Source organism: Sitophilus oryzae, unplaced genomic scaffold, assembly GCF_002938485.1.
Source record: "Sitophilus oryzae breed Bouriz unplaced genomic scaffold, Soryzae_2.0 scaffold_1241_pilon_pilon, whole genome shotgun sequence".
Taxonomy (NCBI): Eukaryota; Metazoa; Arthropoda; class Insecta; order Coleoptera; family Curculionidae; genus Sitophilus; species Sitophilus oryzae.
Window position 1 is genome coordinate 1557472 of NW_022145884.1, and position 8064 is coordinate 1565535.

Consider the following 8064-nt stretch of genomic DNA (forward strand, 5'->3'; position numbering starts at 1 on the left):
CGGACAAAAAAATGCTTAACGTTTCGGGAAGTAGGTATACAGGGTCCAGAGTAGACCAGAGTAGTAGTAAAAGAGGCTGTTTTACTGTTATGGTGCCGCATTCTATTCTCTTTGGTCTGTACTATTTCTCGAATACATTTATATGTAATTTTCCATGATGCTTCACTACTTAACAGCCCTTGCATCATATTTTTGGCATTAAAATAACTTCCGCCACTGTCTCGTTGGAATGTCACAGGAATGTGGATAGTGTGTGTTTGACACTATCAACTTCCAACTTTCCCTTGCAATACATGAACATGTTTGAGGTGGATCTCACCCTTTTATACAGATAACTGTTAAAACATCCGTGCCCTCTCAGTGCCTAAATTAGAAAATAGTCTGTCTCTCCAAAACTTCTGTCTAACTAGGCATCAGTGGCTTTTATAAGATCGTGTGTCCATTTACCATGGGATCTAGACAGATGTCTAGATCCCACTCCTTTTGCCATTTATTCGAAATACCAAGTGTGTGGTACCAAATTATTTGTAAAAAATGCTTTTTCCTAATATGCTAATGAGCCACCCTTGCTCCGTTTGAAAAAATTGAGATATGATTAAAAATGCATGCGATTTGGGTATCTTTCAACCAACCAGGACAAAAAAGGCCCTAAATATACTGAAAAGAAAAAAAAAAGGGAACAAAAAGAAAGGTCTTTGAAGAAAGTACTGATTCTGACATTTCAGAGACTGAGCTTTGTAAGGATGATGAGTTAGAAGATCTTGAATCGGATGACAATGAGAGATGTGTTATTTGCGGGGAAGGCAGTATAAAAAACGAGATATGGTTTAAATGTTCGATCTGCAAAAGATGGGCACACGCTCTGTGCACCGGAGAGGATACTCTTGAGGGATATATTTGCGACTTTTGTGACACCTAGATTTGTTATTATTTTAATTACCTATACTTTTCATTTGTGGGTTTAGTTTAGTTCTTAAACATACGATAATGTATTTTTGCTGTGAAAAACAAATAAATATATGTTATTAAGTTCAAACAATTGTGGTATTCCTTTCCTATTTTAATATGCGCACGATTACCCCACCTGTGCGCACTATTAGCCTCATAGGTTGGGTAATTGTGCGCAGTGTCAATTTTTTGTATTTTGCATTTTTAGGACACTATGTGTATTCTTAATTAGTCTGTACCAGATATTATAACAGTCAAATCCTTGAAGAATGTCGATGACAAACGAGGAGTTTTAATCTTTTGTCACTTCAGAAATATCGACTTAAGACTAATAAGACATTAGACGATCAAATTTATTTTTCCAAGACTCCTTGATTAAAAATTGGTGTTTTTACCACCCTAGATTGAAATTTAAAATAAGATTATTTTTTAAGCGAAAATGTCAAAAGTTGACATATGTCAACGGAGACATATGATATGTTATTCGGGGTGTCATTTTCTATCAAATAAAGTAGAAATATGCCGAGGGTGTCATTTAGAAATCAAAAGTTGTAGTAATTTCCGGTGAAACATGAAGTGACCAAAAACAATTGAATACGTCAATCAATCCTAATTTTAAGCTACTTTTAAGAGGCACCTGATATCGCCCCCTTAGTGTAACAACTAGATAACTTGAAATTTATGCATTTTGAGTTATCCAGTTAAATCTGGCCCAATTTTTATGCTCTTTTTAATGCAACAACTAGATATCTTGTAGGAACAACCAGACTTATTTCAAGAGTGGCCAAAAACAGATAACTCTCAACATGTACATTCTATAATTAGGCATCTTGAGATAACTTGTTGCAATCAGGTATCTAGCAGTGGCAATATTGAGTTACTCGCGGGTACCTTCTCGGTATCTGTGATATATCTAGTTGTGAATGTGAAACAACAGGTGTATTTCTGTGCTGCTAAATTGTTTTCACGGTGTTTTCTAAACAGTGTTAGTGCACAAATGACGTCAAGGGGCAAAAATGTTGGAAATTGGTTCAGGAAATTCCACACTTGCAAACTAACGAACTAAAATTTCTTGTCGTTGGTCACAGTGAGATGGAATGTGATTCCATGCATTCTGCTATATCTACGGAACTAAAAAGAGTTGGGAAGGCCAACTGGCCTGCAGATTGGAAAACCATAGCACACTCTGCAAGAAGAAGGGGTGACAAACCCTATTTAGTTCACGATGTTAAACATAATCAAATCCTTGACTGGAAAACTTACGTAGCCCGGAAACTAATATTTAGGAAAGAAGATAAAAGCCGTAAGTTGGTCAGTTGGCAGAAAATGTGCTGGATGAACTTTTCTAAATCGACGCCATTTTTAATAATAAATGGCGTCGTTCGTTCAAAGAAGATTTTGATGGGGAATTTAGACGACTTAATTGTAATCGTAAAACACGTATATCCTCTGCAAATAATAACTTAGAGCCTTTATATCAAAGTCAACTACCTCTTACAAAAGAAAAATATGACGACCTTATGTCTTTGTTCAAAATGAATCCTCCGGCCCTCCCTAGCGAGTATAAAGCATTTTTTGGAAGTCTTCCGTTTCGAGGAGACCAACGTAGAAGGCCTCAAAACATGGATGATTTCGAAAGTGATATCAGTGATACTGACATTTAAGTTGTGTTAAAAGTTACATGATTACTCTATTTCATGCATTACATACAAACAATGGATAAGATTGGCTAGAGATTGCGAAGCATGGAAAAACCTAGAAGAGGCATATATCCACCACTGGATGGAACCAGGCTGAGAAAGAAGAAGAAGAAAAGTTACATCTTTTGGGTTTTATTTATAATAGTATTGTTATTTTTTTATTCCAAATAAAGTTGTATTTTGTAGGTGATTTGCGTTTAATTGCTGGTGGTTATAAATAGATAACTTTTCATTCTTTCCAGCAACAACTAGGTATCTCAAATTTTAATCAAATTCTCCAAACATAATAAACCTAATTTTCCGCAAAGTTAACAAATTATAATTTGATATGCAACATATCTGTAGAGATATAAAATATTTTTTATTGCTTAACAGATAAATTTTTTTTTCCTTTTCGAATAATTAAAATGGGTTTTCTCAAAACTATGAATTTCAAGTTATCTAGTTGTTGCACTAAAGGGGCGATATAGTCTTGTTATATATACTTTTTTCATTTCACTTGTTCTCATTAGCTGCTGATGATGCCAACATGGTTGATATATTGAACTATTGTTTCATTGTGCTAGAGCGGAGTTGATAAACAATTGAGAACCCACCTAATATAATGTCAATCTTAATTTAATAAACAATTTACACACGAATTAAAAAAATATATCGAAGGCATTCAACTTGCGGAACGAGCCGTTCAAAGGCCCGTCCTTTACAAAACATGCAATTAAAAACCTTAAAGGCTATTTTTTAGTAATTAAAAGTGTTGGTTGCACGACGGGGTGGCTAAGAAAAGACCAATTCTAATAGCTTCTTTCGGCTAATTAGAGGCGTCCGACCAGCTTCCTGGCTATATTAAGGCTTAATGAATTTTTAATTTAACTTTCGGAACAGCGTGCTGCCGACCGATTGCTAATTAATTGAATGTTTTTCGCCAGATTGTTTGCGCCTTGATTGGCTTGACTTAATTTAAAATATTGTGGTGAATATTTACTACAAAGCACTTGTAGGAGAGGAGGTAGTGAAATTTAATCATAATAGAACTTATCATAGTAAACAATAGGTAAAAAAATATTTCTAGAATTTTATTACGTATAACGAAATTTGAAATCCTCTGTAAATATATGAATTTCCTCTAGGAAATGGGAGACTTTGTCGTTGGTGGGGAAGCTCCTAGTCAGGAGCTAGAGGGAATCTCTTCTAAGGTCTAAGGTTCGAAACGTCGAGGGCTTCATCCTGTAGCCTGTTCCCTATTATGCCCAAACCGACCCACATTTTTCTTCAATATCAAATCTTTAGTCCCACCCTGAGGAAGATGTAAACGAAAAGTCGTATTCAACTTTTCAGGGTGAGACGGTTTGTAGCCCACCCAACAAATTTCGTCGCGATCGGACGACATCAACTTTTGACGTTTTTTACGTCAAAAATAACTGTACCAGTGGCACATGTAGTACACGGTTAAGTTGGTCTTAAGTTTTTCAAAAAGTCTATAGGCATATTATAAAACCGCGGCGTTTTTAACCAACCATCGGCCTAACCTAACCATCTGTTTTCACTGGCTTTGCCAAATGCCTAATAAAGACTAGTCAGATTGCACAAAACATTTTATGCGGGATTGGTATAACCACAGTCAATTGAAGGGGTAGCTGCAATAATCAGGCAGCTCCATTTTACTAAATTTGTAGGAAAACGAAAAAGAGCTGCTCGGTTCTTGCTGCAAAAAGTATTGTTCAAATATTCTTGAACAATACTTTTCGGGCATTGTGGGTAGGGCAACCACCTCAGCAATTTGATTACTTGAAAACGTGGGATTTTGATCCGCGGTAGCACAAACGAACTAAACAAACGAACGCGGTAGCTTTAACTCCTGTTCTTCATTAATCAACACATCAGGCTTTTTGTGTTTTTGTGGGGACACGCACCCATGTGTTTCAAAATTATTAATAACTCTTGATATAGTAGATAAAGATGGAATTGGCCTGTTTACATATGTTTGTGGAAAAATTGTTAGTAGTAACATAGGCAGAACCGGACGAATTAACCTATACCCTTCCGCCAGATAAAAAGCAGGCGAAAAAATGCGACAAAATAAAAATAGGTAGATATGTGATAAGAATGTTTCAGAATTTGTATTTATTCGTGTTTTAATAGCCCAAACCAATACATAGATTCTCGCGACAGTTCTCGTGTAAAATTTATTTTTTAAGTAAAAGAATGGATGTTTAAGAAGTTCGTGAGAAAATTCAAATTGTAAAATGGTATTTACAAAATAGGTCTTATCGGGATATACAAACAATTTTTCCACAAACTTTTGTAAACAGGCCAATTCCATTTAGTTATTAATAATTTTGAAACACATGTGTGCGTGTCCCCACAAAAACACAAAAAGCCTGATGTGTTGATTAATGAAGAACAGGAGTGAAAGCAAGTGTTCATTTGTGCTACCGCGGATCAAAATCCCACGTCTTCAAGTAATCAAATTGCTGAGGTGGTTGCCCTGCCCTCAATGCCCGTAGTGTTCAAGAATATTTGAACAATTTTTTTCCCAACCGTTTAATTAGTGGAAATGGAACTATTTTGTGGCCCGCTAGAACACCAGATCTTTCTCCCAATGATTTCTTTTTGTGGGGTTATGTAAAATCCAAAGTGTATGGCCATAATAGGGCTAATAATCTGGACGAGCTTTAAGTAAAAATACGAGAGGCTTTCCAAACTATTAGCTCTAATATGTTAGCCAATATCAGACGACACGACCGACCCGTCCAATTACAACTGCAACTGCGTACTGCCTGACCAGCCGACTAGCCGGCAGTGAATCTCGAGTACGAACGCAAATCGGGTAAACGTAAGTTCGTCCGGCAACTTGCTATGTTACTAGTAGCTTGGTCTTCTCTGTATAAATAATATAAGTTAATATTTTCAGGGCTGGTAGATCTCGGTAAAAGAAACATATTTTCTCTTTACCGTTTAAAACCTTACTTTTTACCGTAAGTCCAAAATAAACGAGATATTTTAATTTCAAAATTTCAAAAAAGATAAATTTTTGCTTAAATTTTGAGTACCACTGGATCGTTTCTGGGTTTTCCTTTTTTGTACATTTAATCTACTACCTATGTTGCCATATTATGAAGATATTATGTTCATTAACTAAAAATATAAAAAAATTTTCAGAACTTTTCAAATCAGTTTTTCGCGAAAAAAAAATCATAGACGTGTTTCTGGGATCGAAATATACTACTCCTAAAAATATTTGCACTTATTTAAGACTGACCTTCTATATGAGTTTTATTATTTTGACTAAAACTATCGAATTCGAATTTTCCGGAACAAGGAATATTTTGCTACTGTCAAAAATGATTTGAAAACGGTGCGCGACATAATTTCATTAAAAATTCTGTAATTGAGAAAGGAAAATATTTTGCTCCGTTATTATTTCTACCATTTCCAATCTGTCGAGTTGTCGGCGTGTTTTGCAGGTTTGGCACGAACTATTTTGAAAGTGCTTCCAATTAGCTGTTCGAAATGTAAATTAAAACTGGCAGACAAAAAAACAACTAAACAACTATTTCAGCTCGATATTTTTGGATTCCCACTTTATTGGGCGGTATTTCTATTTATTGAGGAAGAAAGCATAAGTTTGACTAATGCAAATGCATAATTGTGGAGGTCATTCTCTATGTTTAGTAGAACAAAGTAACCAAATATGGAATACCATTAGGTTTTTTTGTGTTATAAAAAAAAATTCTATATTGACAAAGTGTTTAGTTATTTAATACTTTGTTAGAGGCAATTAAGTAATTAAAACATGCCTCGACTTCTATTCTTGTAAAAAAAATTCTTAACAATATCTGTTATTTTTACTACATATACTTTTTTTTGACAGGAAAGAGTATTTTGCTAGGCCAAATTTAAAAGTTTTGTTTTAACTACGGATTATTTTTCTATTTTTACACTAAGATTTTGTACTTAAACATTTATTTACATTCCTTTTTAGCATCTGCTAGCATATACTATGTACAAACTTTATATAGTATAGCTTTAATATTTAGATAAATATTATAAAATCAACAAAGTAAATTTACTTTTTGCAGATAAAGTCTTAACAACTTATATTTATTGATAAACATTTATAATTTTAATAAAATTTTATATCAGAACATTTTAAATTTAGTACGTAGTATATAAATTTTGCTCTCTTTAGAAAATTTTTATCAAATAAATATTATATTAAATCTGATTTTTAGGTTTCAAACATCCCATCCGTCGAGAAGCTTGGGTGAAGTTTGTGAATGGGAGAAACTGGCAAGCTACATCAGGTAGTGTTCTATGCTCGAAACATTTTTCTGATAGCTGTTTTGACAGAACATCTCAATAAAATATCTCAAATAAATAATCATTTCCTAAGATTTCTAAATTTTAATGATTATCAAAATGTTAATTATGGTAAATCACTAATCTTGTTTAATTATTTTCCGCCTTTTTTCTAATTTTTTTTTATAAATATTAAGGTTATTATTGTTAGATACATCAATAAAAACAAGGCAATTAGTTTAAGACATACTAGCAACAAAACAGTGTTATTTAGTGAGCAATAAAATTTAATTTATTTAATGTGTATTATTTTTTTGTGTTTCCTCCTTAAATATACATAGTATATAGTCATTAAAATTAAACTTGTAATTTATATTTTTGAAAAAAATTTAGGTTTTGTAGTTATTTTGATTAATTAATTTTTTATTTAAAAAAGTTGAGGTCGTTATATTGTGTAAAATAAAATTTTTCAAAGAAGTTTCTGTAATCCGGCCCTGCTAATGCCGCCATATTGGTACTGGCTTAAGCCACGCCTAGTGTTACCATTTTTCGCAAGCACTTTAAATGCTCATAGCGTCTCCCTGTATATAACCTCATTGGTCGCGACCCAAAATAATTTCGCGACCCAAAATTTTTACGGGCTTTCCAATCTAAACTTGTTGCATTTATCTATGGACAAGACACGAAAAACATTAGATGATTTAATCTATTTTTCCAAGGTTCCTTGATTAAAATTAGTGTTTTTAACACTATGGCACTCTAGATTGAAATTAAGAATACAATTTCTTTTAAGCGAAAATGTCAAAAGTTGACATATTATATGATATATCATTCTATTCAGAGTATCATTTTCTATCGAATAAGATGGATAAACACCTGGTAGATAAATTTATGTTATATAAATATAAAACGTATATGTATTGTACAACACGAAATCATTTTATATTATCAAACAGATTAAAATGAGATAGAAACGAATATTTAAAATATTAAAACTCTTTCCCTGTAAACCTATAAATCGTGATTAATAATAAAATTTGCATTTTTACTTAGCTAGCTAACATTTAAATTTTTGCGCTTTCTGAAACATGGTTAAAGCTACTTTTAATATAAATTG